General features: G+C 36.8%; 1 pseudogene; it reads left to right on the forward strand.

Annotated features, from left to right (window-relative positions):
• Positions 1-8,128, forward strand: part of LOC135219134 (barH-like 2 homeobox protein) — a 115,512-nt pseudogene extending 107,384 nt beyond the window's left edge.
• Positions 8,129-14,417: the final 6,289 nt, after the last annotated feature.

Raw genomic sequence — 14,417 nt, forward strand, 5'->3', positions numbered from 1 at the left:
ACTGTGAGACCTTTCGACGTTTCCACGTCCTTTACTGAGCAGAACTGACATACATGGGACAAAAGACAAAACAAGAAGATTCGTATAACTGACAGATAGGGATTATAAAGAGATTAGTACCTAGAATCCGACACACCTGGAAGAGAGTAACCTTCCCAAACAAGCATGAACAATGGGTGCGATTAAAAGTTTAAGATAAAAGTTTAAGATTAAAAGTTTTATAATGTAAGCAACACGCAGAAAGAAAATTTTAAGAACATTCTCAGTTTGCCTTTTTTTAACGGATTTGAAACCATTAAATCATTGTTAAAAGCTTTTAATGTCAACCTTGTTTTCTCCTATAATAACACACTACATGGAATGTTAATAGAAAATAGCCCCAGACAAAGCAACAACATAATATATAAAATTCCATGTATGGATTGTCCCTCATTTTATCTCGGACAGTCTAGCAAGGGCCTAGAAGTAAGGCTAAGCCAGCATAAATATTCTGTAAAAACTGGGCAAACATCTAATGCAATATTCATTCATTTAAGTGAAAACAACCACCGAATAAATTGGGCTGGTAGTTCAGTAATTGCAAGGTCAAGAGATGTCTTATCACGAAATCTTTTAGAATCTGCTTTAATACAACTGACTTTTCATTGTAATTTCAATGTTAGTCGTGGCCTTTTTCATTTAGACCCTTGTATTTGTAACACGTTTAAGAATGACCTCAAAGATATAATTACAGACTTAAATAAAAATTAGTTGCCTTTGAGTTATCTTCGTTGTAATGTATGTCTAACCTGTATTGTGAATATGTATTGTGAACATGGTTTTGTTTACCAAAGTTCTGAACAGCTGTCACCTATAATTCTTTAATTGTCTTGTCCTTGTATCTGAGATGGTTATCTTAAACTTTTAATCGCACCCATTGTTCATGCTTGTTTTGGGAAGGTGTGTCGGATTCTAGGTACTAATCTCTTTATAATCCCTATCCGTCAGTTATACGAATCTTCTTGTTTTGTCTTTTGTCCAATGTATGTCAGTTCTGCTCAGTAAAGGACGTGGAAACGTCGAAAGGTCTCGCAGTTACTCTTTCATTTATTTTTCCTTCGCGGCATATATCTTTATTTATGGATTTATCACGTTCCTAACTTTCGTGATTCAGTTATAAATACATACATATATAATATATATAATATATATATATTAATATATATATATCATAGATATATATATATATATATATTTACATGTATATACACATACGTACATATATACAGCTTGCCCATTTATACAAATTTGAGTGACTGGACTATTGCCTACCACACATAAAAGTTATCTGTCATAGGTTAATGCATTCGGTGCAATCCAGTCCTGTGGAAACTTCAACGCACCTGTAAACTATGAACTAATGTAACTAGTAATCCGTTATTATATCCTCATCCGGCGTCGTTCTTATGCAAGACATGGCGATAAAAGCGGTCTTTTATCTTCTGTGGTACTGTTATTATATCAGTAGTATTGTTATTATATTATTAGTTGCTGAAGTAGCAGTAGCAGCAGTAGTAGTAGTAGTAGTAGCGGTAGCAGCAGTAGAAGTATTAGTATTAGCAATATTATTAGTAGTAATATCGGTTATAATAACTTTATAGCACGTTTTAGTAATAACAGCAAGATCACTTATAATATTATCATTAGTTTTATTACTATTACATTCCAGTTTTGTATTAATCTCATTGCTAATGATCTTATTGATAAATGTATGTATGCATGTATGTATGTAGTATGTAAATATATATATTTATATTATATATATATATATATATATATATATTTTTTATATTATATATATATATATATATATATATCAGAGAGAGAGAGAGAGATAGAGAGAGAGAGAGAGAGAGAGCATACTGTGCTCTCTCTCTCTCTCTCTTCTCTCTCTCTCTCTCTCTCTCTCTGATATATAGCAATTCTTTTGGCAAAATGTAAAGCAAAAATGGGAATGTTGTTACGGCACTTCAAACAAGGGAAAAGCTGAACACATGATTATGCTTTATCAAACATATGTTCGTAGTCAGTCCCACTTGAATATTGCAAATATGATATGGTACCCACACTATCAAAAGGATATTGCACAAATAGAGAGTGTACAAAGGTCCTTTACAGCTAGAATAGAAGAAGTTAAGGACCTTGACTACTGGGAAAGACTACAATCATTAAAAATTATATAGTCTAGAAAGGAGAAGAGAACGCTACATGATAATTCAGGCATGGAAACAGATAGAAGGAATAACAGAAAATATCATGGAACTAAAAATATCAGAAAGAGCAAGCAGAGGTAGATTAATAGTGCCCAAAACAATACCAGGAAAAATAAGGAAAGCACACAGGACATTAATCCACTACGCACCAGCATCGATAATGCAGCGTCTATTCAATGCGTTGCCAGCTCATCTGAGGAATATATCAGGAGTGAGCGTAGATGTGTTTAAGAATAAGCTCGACAAATATCTAAACTGCATCCCAGACCATCCAAGATTGGAAGATGCAAAATATACCGGAAGATGTACTAGCAACTCTCTGGTAGACATTAGAGGTGCCTCACACTGAGGGACCTGGGGCAAACCCGAACGAACTGTAAGGTCTGTAGGTAAGGTCTCTCTCTCTCTCTCTCTCTCTCTCTCTCTCTCTCTCTCATATCTACAAAAATGGTAATGAATTATGGGCAGGACAGTGAGTTTGTGTGTGCGTCTGTGTGTGTGAGTAGTGTGGGTGTATGTGTTCTCAGTTGTATTTTTGAAAGTAAAGGGACATAAAAATAATATGACAGGAGATAATCATTATATAAGATGCCTAGTGTAACACCGAAGCATGTTAATAAAGAGCCGGATTTCCTGTGAATTTCTTTCGTTGAAACCTTATCGAAATCTGAAAAAATACAGAAATTAGTTATTGCCCTAGAGAGAGAGAGAGAGAGAGAGAGAGAGAGAGAGAGAGAGAGAGAGAGAGAGAGAGAGAGAGAGAGAGAATTTAGTTTCCGCTGGCTTTTGATAAATGGCCCACCCTAACTCCAATGGCTTATTTGTGTTACGTGCAACAAAATAAAATGAAAATGAACACATTTATCATATGATATAAAACTTGTTTTTTTATTATTATTTTGCCTCATTTACTTCTTTATTCTCCCTTCGCTCTCTTCCTTTCTTAATCAGCATCATTAACCATCGTAATTTCTGACGGAGCTCGTTTCGCCGGTCACACCGAGGCTATTATCCTTATTTATTGATGTCCATCGCCCTCTTCCATCAGTTTTTATGTGATTTTCAATGCCTCTAATGGATGAGATGTTTGTTGTTTATGAGGGTGAATCCTCGATCTTGTTTTTCTTTTCTCTTTCCGCTTTGTGTCTGTTATTATCACTACCACTACTACTATTATTATTATTATTATTATTTTAATCAGGTGTTACCTGATTTACGAAGTTCGAGCCTCCGTCCTAACTCAGAAGGATAACTAAGACTGCGTGTTACCTTTAAAAATCTTTGTTAAGTTTTAGATTGGGTGTGAATGTTATGTTCTCTTTCTGTAATAATTAACGGGGCTCACACTTCTTCCGGTGATCAGCATATTCCTGTCACTAAACTGTGATTCATGTTCACCTTTCTATTGTCTTTTAAGGTCTGAATTTTTATGTTATTCTGTATTCTTCAGTTAGCTAGTTTACGAAAGCTATGCTTGAGTTTGAATTCCGAGAAGTAAACTACGGCTAGGTAAACCTTTACCTCTCTCTCTCTCTCTCTCTCTCTCTCTCTCTCTCTCTCTCTCTCTCTCTCATATATATATATATATATATATTAATATATATATATATATATATATATATATATAGAGGCTACAGTATAATATATAGGAGGCTTCAGCTTCAGAAGGTGTCCATGATACAACGATTAAAAGGAATCAGGTTTATTTAACAAACGAAACAAACGTTTCGCACATAAAACTTCTGTGCATCATCAGTCTGTAAAAGAGCAAAGAGACACATAAATAACATTCAATGATAAAAAAGGAACTCACAAATATTAAAATGGTCTTAAAAATTAAAATAAAAAAACAAAGTAAAAAACAAACAAAGGTAAAGAGAGAGAGAAACAACCCCAAACACCAACCGTCCATAATGTAGAGAGAAGATGGAATGACTAAAAAACCAGTTGACGAAAGACTGACGTCAACTATGCCAGGTATAGAGTTGCTGAGGAGGTATTGCTATTGAGTGAAGGAGGAACAAGTTTCTTAATGTATAACGACTCGAGGTAGTTAGGTGGTCAGGATTTTTATTTTTGACATATCCTATTATTTTGAATTGTTCTTTTTTTTATTTCGATTTTGCAATAGAAGCGTGGTTCCTGATATTGGAAGATTTTTCATGATGAGATCACGTTTTTATTAAGCTTTTTCAAGGCCATTCATTCCCACAAGAAATAGTTTTTAGAATGATCAATCGAATACTTGCCAAATTTTTTCATCCACCATTGCCTAATTTTGATGTTCCTAAGAAACTGTTTTATGCAACTATCCCATATATGCCTGACTTCAAATTCTCGTCCAATCTCGCACGAATTATTGAACAAGAGATTCCTTGTCTCAGAGTCAAACTTATAACAAATAATCCCTGTACAATTGGCTCCTTCTTTAACTTTAAAGACCGCCTTCAGCCCTTCATGAGATCCAACGTCATATATAAATTTATTTGCCCTGGATGTCCGGGCTCTTACTTTGGATCGACTCGGAGGCTGCATGAGGGTCAGATATTGTAGCCATCTGGGTTTCAGCTTCCGTACTGGTCAGAAAATAAAACAGCCTGAATTTTCCAATATCAGGAACCACGCTTCTAATTGCAAAATCGAAATAAAAAAAGAACAATTCAAAATAATAGATTATGTCAAAAATCCTGACCACCTATCTACCCTCGAGTCGTTTATACATTAAGAAACTTGTTCCTTCACTCAATAGCAATACCTCCTCAGCAACTCTATACCTGGCATAGTTGACGTCGTCTTCGTCAACTGGTTTTTAGTCATTCCATCTTCTCTCTACATTATGGACGGTTTGGTGTTTGGGGTTGTTCTCTCTCTCTCTTTACTTTGTTTGTTTTTACTTTGATTTTTAATTTTTAAGACCATTTTAATATTTGTGAGTTCCTTTTTTATCATTGAATGTTATTTAGTGTCTCTTTGCTCTTTTACAGACTGATGATGCACAGAAGTTTTATGTGCGAAAACGTTTCGTTGTAAATAACCAAACCATGATTCCTTTTAATCGTTGTATCATGGACACCTTCTGAAGCTCCTATATATATCTATATATATATATATATATATATAATATATATTATATATATATAGGATATATGGATCATGTATTATCTCATGGGTAGCGGGCCATAGACAACATTGCAAATAATCCTCGATGTTTAACTCTCAGCAAAACTTGAAACAACTGACAATATTTCAGTAATTATGATTTCGCTCATTTTTCATCAAAGTCTAAAGGAAATGTTCTTAGCCAGGAAAAACACGAAAACATTAAAAATAGAAAGTTGGGAGTTTTACTAAAACCGATTAGGCTCTGCATTGCATGTTTGAGTTATTTATTTAGTTACTAATTTATTCATTAATTAGAGAAGTATTAAATATATCATTTAATCAATAAACAATGGTTACCCGCGTTTCCATTTTTAAGAAACTTTAAAAAAAAAAAAATGATTTTTTTTTTTTGCCAGAACGAAATGGAAACGACAGACAGCCGTGGGCTTGGAGCTCCTTGCTGAAGGAGGCTACGGCCGACTCCTGGGTAGCTATTGGCCCTATCCTTCACCAGCAGGTGTCCCAGCTCCTACCCATCCCGCTCACCTGTCGGCTGTCGGCGCACTGTCCTCCATGGCCGCCCTCACTTCGTCAATGGATCTGTACTATCGTCATGTAAGTCTTCAGCAGTGAGTCATAACTTCTCGATATGTTCTCATATGTTCCGGGCTCATCGCGAGGACGGTGAAATTCCTTTAGAATTTTAACAGAGCCCGCTAAGTTTAGTGTCGACGTGTTCGAAACACAACTGGTCTCTAACCCAAAGATCCACCTTTCACTACCTTTATAAAAATAAAAAAAATAAAAATAATAAAACACGCTTATGTTCAGATTTCGTCATCAAAATTTACAGCTCTTTCAACTTTGTAAGATGAAGCTTATGTAATTCAGTCATTTATTTATGAGTATGTTTTTCATATTCCACTTGGAAAGAATCATTTAAACAATTATGCTACTGTTGATATTACATATGGCAGATCTAAAGGATTACCTTTCAGTTTTTATTTTGTAAACAAGTCCTAGGAGACGAGACAAACCAATAATCAGCTTCGTGATTCAATAACAGTTTTAGTATTTCAGTGCGTAAGGTCTCAGGAAATATTTTTTAATATATTTTTAATGTTTTGATTTAAGAAAAAACAGTTAATTAACCATAATGATTCACACCAAGTTACGGAGAACTCCTGTTATCATTGCAAGTGGTTGCAAGACCCTAAGATTGTCATTTGCAAACTTTTTTTTTCGAAAAGTTAATTCAAGAGGATATGATCCCAGGAACTTAGTCAAGTTTTAATCTCCCATGCCAAGTTTGTAAGCCTCAGAAGTGATATGAAAGGCCTCCTACGATACTATTTATCATTTGCCAAATTTATTTTTTGAATGAAGAAGAGTGAATTTCATAATAGCAAATCCTAATTTTCCTCCTCATTCCGTAGGCCCAGCTGGCAGCCCTCAGCCGATCCGCTGCAGCGATATCTCCTACTCCCGGATCGCCTCTCGAAGGGACGCCCACGCTGTCGCCCACCCTTCCTACCGTGGGCGTGACGACGACTTCGTCGTCGCCTACGCTGGTCACGCCGAGGGTCCTCTACCCACCGACGCCATCGCAAGCTGCGCTTGCGCACTACTTCAAGCAATGACGTCACTTTCAGCAGCAAAACGGCGTGATATTTGATTATGTGAATGGGTTTCCAAGTGTACAGCCAGAGGATATTTGTCCCAAGACTTGCTTTTACTGAGGGAAGGATGAAAGAACATCAAAGTGACAAATCGTGGTTCACTGGTGTACCATTTGACCGTTCACAAGTGCAGTGAGATAACCTGAATATTTGGGCAAACGCTTATTTGCCTTCGAAATACATCAAAGACGGTCAAATCTCTCTCTGGTGATTCAGTGTGTTTTGAAACCGGAAATGAGTTATACTGAGAAACGGCAGGGTAATTGTTGCGGAAAAGATTGTTGATTCAGCTCCACCAAAGGAAAACCTGCCTGTAGTTTTACGGCGATGTCATAACGATCAGAAACGCTAAGAATGTGTGATTTTGTGAAAAAGGCTTTTAATGTGGTTGCGTATCCGGCCAGTGAGTGATTCAAGAATTATGTACAGGACATTTCCAGTGAGCAAAGTTATAAGGACGTACACCGAGATGAAAGGATATATACTACAGTAGTAAGACGCCTAAGAAACTGAGAAAATACGTGATCAGTTGCAAAGATTCTTTGAGACCATTTTTAAACAGTGAGAGTGATCAAGATTTACGTCCCAGTTCTGTTATTATCGTGTAATGTTATTGTGTGTCTCGTGAATTCAGTGTTTGTGTCGTAACTCTTCGCTCATCAAAAGTGCCTCCACCCTGGAATCGCTTTCATTTGACTGATGTTTAGAACTTTTTCATAAAGATGAATAGAAATACTTTTTCGCTTATAAAACGTCTACAGTGGTTAAAGACAAACTGAAACCAAATGAACTACGTCTATTTTTAATTGATTTATTGAAACGGCGATGAAAAGGCTTCCTTTTCAGGATGGTTGACCCAGATGAACTTTGAAAGTATTCAGAGGTTTTTTTAATATTAAGGAACCACTTGACTTGGAAAAACGTCCTCCAACGCAACGCCGAACCATGTTTCTTACGGGTTCTTGTATTCTCTTTAACATAAATTAATTAAAATTAAAGCTATTATGTATCCATATCATGAGAGAAGAAGAATTCGGGTTTATTTTTATCAAAATGTCCTATTTTCTTCTTATGAATTATGTTGACAAGATTAAAAGATTTAGATAATTGACAGTTGTTTTTGTTATGGTACTTTTAAGTGTTCCATTTTTAAATAAAAGAGGAATCGAGTTTATTTCTCCCTAATTTGCTTTCCTATTTTTGTTTGTCTTCATAACGAAATTCCTGTGAGGTTTGGGTCTCATCGTGACCCATTGCCTGTGGCATCAGACTTTTAATACCATTGCGCCATTGTATCTGAATCCTGTCCAAGGCACTTGGCCAGTCATGATGAACCTGAGGATAGTCGGTGTTTCATTGTCCAATGCATGGAACGGAATGACCGGTCATAAACTGGCGCTCGAATATATCATTGAATCCCATTGCCAGTCCACCAACAGCAAACCGTGGATTTTGATGTCCTCAGCGTCTTCGTAGTCGTAGGGAGATTTTACACAATTTAATCACGGAATTTCCGACCTCGCAAGCATTGTCAAGTGACATTTTTTGAGGTGTTATGACATTAATTCTCAGTGCATATTATTTATAAAATTAGGAAGCTCACGATTCTAGTTTGATTTCTTGTCACCGATTAAATTTAGCGCCTCGGTGGCGTGGTCGCTATATGGTGCTTGCGTGCCCCCTCGTAGGCCGTGAGTTCGATTCTCGGGCATTTCATTAGGGAGTTAGATATGTGTATTTCTGGTGATAGAAATTCACTCTCGACGTGGTTCGGAAGTCACGTAAAGCCTTTGGTCCCGTTGCTGAATTAACCACTGGTTCCATGCAACGTACATGCAACGTAAGCGCCTCAGTGGCGTGGTTGGTATGGTGTTGGCGTCCCACCTCGGTAGTCGCGGGTTCGATTCTCGGCCATTCCATTGAGGAGGTAGAGATGTGTACTTCTGGTTCGGAAGTCACGTAAAGCCGTTGGTCCCGTTGCTGAATAACCACTGGTTCCATGCAACGTAAAAGCACCATACAAACAAATCCATGCAACGTCAAAACACCATACAAACAAACAAACCAATTAAAATTAGTAATATTGATAGTAGTAGAAGTAGTCGCGGTAGTAGTAGTAATGGTAGAAACTCTAGTTAAATTGAGGGAACTTTGATTCAATGGAATAGAAACAGTAATGACTGTAATGGTAATAGCAAAACAAGTAGTTGTAAATTCATCCTATGTATTTATAGGATGTTTGATCTGTAGGGTACAATTAGCATTATTATTATCATTAGTAGTAGAATTAGTAGTGGTAGTATTAGTATCCAAAGTCTTATCAAAGTAGGAACCTTACTCATTTCTCACAATCTTGGGTACTGTCAATTTTATGAAAAGACAAAAGAACCAGTTATCGTATTTTCTCACCATTACTGCCGGTAAGAAACTGCAGTTAAGTGACCTGGTTTGCGTTATCTCGAGACCTGGTGTCATCTGGGTCGTTATATACGCTGTATTGAAACCGCTAAATAGTAAAGAGAACTCTTCGTTATCACTTCTTATTAGCTGAATGCAGCTGCATTCCATTTTTATCTATATGCTTCGGAATGATCTGAGTCGTAGGAAAGGGCTCTTTGGAAAACTAGCGCAATTCTGATTGGTTTAACGGGAGTCAACTTGATACTCTGATCGGTTGGACAGTTTTCATTATAACTGCATTTTAACTGCGGTGGCTTAAACATACCCATTCGGAGACTTGGCTTAGTATTCCCGATATTCTCACTACTTCTAGTGAGAATTCTCACTACTCTAGTGAGAACGAACTTCTCCTTGGATGTATGCAATTGCAGAGAGCGAGGTAAGTCGACAGTTGTCACGCGCGATGACTGTAGGCATTATATTCTTTCTTTTTGTCTTATTTTCCACCCTCGTTTCAGAATTTAACTGCGGGGTTATCGTCCTGCTAGGAAACGTGCGATTAAGTCGGTTGTGTCACCTAAAAGTCAACCCAACAGAATGAGGAGTATCAGCTCTTACGTAGTAGACACGATGCTGCAGCCAGTGGAGCTTTCTGATAATGATGAGGATGATGATTTGGGAAAGGTGGGGGCTTGGGGGGGGGGCGTTTTTCGAGCCTGTAGTATTACGGACGATCATCTAAGACTAATAAATGTCACGCGAAGGTGTTTCATTAACGGTCTTAATTGCGCCTTAATTAACGGATATCCTATTCCCATCGGTGAGGCAAAACGATAATTATCCCACGTTCGGGTAATAAAGAGTCTCTCTCTCTCTCTCTCTCTCTCTCTCTCTCTCTCTCTCTCTCTCTCTCTCTCTCTCTCTCTCTGAGGTTATTTTTATCTCTGAGGAGATAGAAAAAGAAAGGAGTTTGCTTTACACGACAAACCGGTATTTTGGTTCATCAAGGAAAAAAAGATCGGTAAAGCAAAAAGATTACAAATAGAAAAAAAAAAGCAAGGAACAACTTCAGCCCCAAAAACAGTTAATACCGAAATGGAAGAATCACATATTGTTGCACAGCGAATTCAGCGGTTGAATGAAATCCATGAAGCTGGCTGAATCCGGGATACAAGATGGAGAAGACTTTGGTGGTTAAGAGCTCACACGCCCGCCTGTGCTTCTGTATTAATTTTATGTGGTTATTGTGTATGGATGCACGCACATATAAAATTTAGTACATTTACATTTGCAAGTATATAAGCAACAAATTTTTATATTTTATCTATCATATATACTATATATATCTATATATATATATATATATATATAGGATATACACACATATATATACACAAATAAATATTATATATATATCTATTTATATATATGAATGTATATGAATGTGTATATTTCTATGTATACATATACATCTATATTCTCATATATATGCATATATATCCATATATATTTATATATATTATATATATATATATATATTATAGTATAAATGAAAGTATATAGATACAAATGGTTACAACAATATATATATTAGAACGTGAGTGTTAGATTGTTTGTTTGTTTCTTACAAAATAACTTGCAAAGGAAAAGTAAATGCACTTAACTTAGAAATATTCCAAACGCACATTATATACTATGTGCGCTTGCATACACGATAACTACATGATGTTAATAGATAAAAATATATTATATATATACCTATATATATATATATATATATATATATATATTTATACATATATACATATATATAATATGTATATAATCTATATGCATATATATATATATATACATATATAATATATATATAATATATATATATGCAGTGTACTCTTAATTACATACCTAAGTAAGATCAGTGTTTAGTAAGTTACAAGCATCACACACAATTTTTTACTAGAAATTCCAGAATACCTTAAAAAAGGTTTTTAACTTTCAAATCCGTTTGATTTTTTTTTTTTCCCCTTGGCTTAACAGAAAGCCAACATGCCAGCCCTAGAGCTATGAATCCAGACCGGATATGAAAACAATCGGTTACCTGGAGGGTTCAAGGTGTCAATTTGTATTCAGAGAGAGAGAGAGAGAGAGAGAGAGAGAGAGAGAGAGAGAGAGAGAGAGTTAGGTGGAAATGGAGGACGAAAGACAAGGCTAAATGAATGAAATGTTCAGAGAGATTGAGAAATGAATGAGAGAGAAAAACTGTAGGAAGAAGGAGAGACAATGGCAAATAAAAGAAATACAGAGCGATGGAAAAATAAATGAGTAAAATTATAAGAATTTGAGATGGAAATGAGGGAAGGTATAATAAGATGAAATAAGAGAGTCGTGGAAACACTAAATAGAGAGAAGAAGATTGAAGAAGGACCTAGAATGGAAAGGGTGTCAGAAGAGAGAAAACTGATAATAAACACGTGAGAGAGAGAGAGAGAGAGAAATGGAGGAAAGACTAATAGAGGAGGTGAGAAAACCCTAGGGAAAAAGAACAGGAGGTTAGTAAATATCGAGATAGAGAAATGGAGGAAGGGATTACAGAAGAATGAGAGAAAACGGGGTAAAAACACGGTAGGGGGATTTTATTAAGGGTATTAGGGAGATAGGAAGAAGATGGAATAAGAATGAAGAAGAGAGAAAATAGGACAGAAATAAGGATGGGAAATGAATAGAAAGAGCGAAAAAGAGAAGGAGAACTGGAGGAGGTAGAGCGAAGAGAAAGAACAAAAGAGAGAGAGAGAGAGAGAGAGAGAGAGAGAGAAAGGTGAAGTCACCAGCGGATATGGTAGTATCAATCACACGATGTTCCAGCCGGGTCACGAATTGTCATGCTTTATAAACCCTGTTATCAACGTCAGAATCGGAATGACTTATATGGAACCCACGTAGCTGCTTATTTCCTCTCTGAAAAGAGAGGTTGTGTCTTCCTTTCGTATGGCATCGCTGTAGGCCGTAGAATGTATAAATATCAATCTCGGCCACTGTACTGTACTGGACTTGATTAACGTCCCTGGAAATATGTCTTGAAATATGTCTTGTGGAGTCATATGTCATAAGAGCGTGCCGTCTTGGTTATCAAATGAAAGGCTTCTTATATTTGTTTTCTTTCTTTTTCTGTTACGTTTTATTTCTTTCCGTTCATGTTTTATGGAACGGTGTTATCGTTAGCCTACTTCATCCATTACAAAAGTCTCCTGCATACTTCTTTAAGACGACACGTTACAAAAGACGACATGAAGAGAAAGAACCGCTTAAGGAAGCTGGAAATAACACGAAGAACGACATCAGTTGCCAAATAAGGAAGGCCATCACCACTCAGGTCCTTTCTTATCAGCGGTAATTAATAAGTAATGAAGCGAGGGCTGTCAGTGATGACACTTCCTGTGTCCATACCTGATTCTCATAAGAAGGCTCAGGCATCGTGGCGTTGCATTCGGGATCCGAATCGACTTTCCTGCTACAGATTCTGGCCTGTCCCGTAAGAGTCTCCTCGCTAATTGTGATGTAAGGACGGGCGAGTGACTGACTGCTCCACGGCATCTTTATTTCATGCCACGGCGTAACTTATAGTTACTTTATACTACATCACTTACGATTAAGCGTGGCTTGTGTCATTCGGTACGGGGTTGACGTTGCTTGTTTCAACTTTCTGAATGTTTGTTTGTCTCTCTGTAAGATATCTGCTGTTTTAAGTGGATATCCAGGATGGTCCAGGGTTTCCCTGGAAGGTTTTTCCTAGAGGGTCCAGGAGGGTCCAGGATTTTTCCTCTAGGAATAAAGAGACTGGGGAAATGGATAGATAGCTGATGTTTTGTGTGGATGTCGGTTAAATCTGGTGGATGTTCCAGGATAGTCACTGTAAGAGTGAGGGGTGGGAGTTTAAGGAAACTTTCGAGAGGTAGGCCATGAAACAACGAAAAGGCGCTTAGTTTTTTTTTTTTTTTTTTTTTTTTTTCTTTTCTTTTCTTTTTTTTGAAGACTAGAATGTGTATCATGCAGTCTGTACTGAAGTTATATTACGACGAAAGCAAGTCTACAATTGGCATAAAAATGCTCCAATGGCTTGCCTTTGCTCAACCTTTGCAGTTAAAGTTTCTTACACTTTAGATGATATTGAATACGTAAAATAAGAATCACTTCAAAATTCTTATTTTCTGAGTTCCTTGTTTTTAGTTATTACTTGCAGTTTTTTTCTGTTTATTCCTTCCATATGATTGTCTCCACGTTTATTGGTATTTATCTGTTATTTCCCTCGGAGAGTTCGTTTATCGAAGGATATCGCCATTAATAATATTCCCAGCCTTCTGCTCCACCTGATTTATGGAGCCTTATTTTCGGGAGCGGTGAACTCTCTTTTTCACTTACGGATCGGCAACTCACAATTATGGAGACGTTCACAAATGGCGTTTCGGATGACATCCAAAGAGGCCAGCGCCATTAGACTCTAATAGTCCGCTTAGGACCCAGTAGTCATGGTCGTATTTTAGGAGGGCGGGGCTATTCCAAATATTCCCTTTAATCATCATGACGATTCACGTCACACGCACATTTTTCGCAGTACAGTCTAACAGGTCACAAAATCGTTTTGTCGGGGTGGTTTAACGGCTTCAGTGCCAGTCCTGGAATTTTGGGAGGTCCGTTGGTTTCGGCGGCCTGTCGATCGCCAATTCTATTTATTCGCTTAATAAATTCCCTCGGGTTAAAGCATGATATTATTCCGAGGTAGAGCGAATGATTTTAAAGGAACATTTGGTAGTTTCGAGATATATATATATATATATATATATATGTTGTTATATATTAAATATATATTAATATATATGTGTAAGTATGTATAGAGAGAGAGAGAGAGAGAGAGAGAGAGAAATTACGGCTCGAATGCCATAATCACCACACAGCCTGTCACATCAACATGCATCATGCAAATGCTCCG

This window comes from Macrobrachium nipponense, chromosome 1, assembly GCF_015104395.2.
Source record: "Macrobrachium nipponense isolate FS-2020 chromosome 1, ASM1510439v2, whole genome shotgun sequence".
Lineage (NCBI taxonomy): Eukaryota > Metazoa > Arthropoda > Malacostraca > Decapoda > Palaemonidae > Macrobrachium > Macrobrachium nipponense.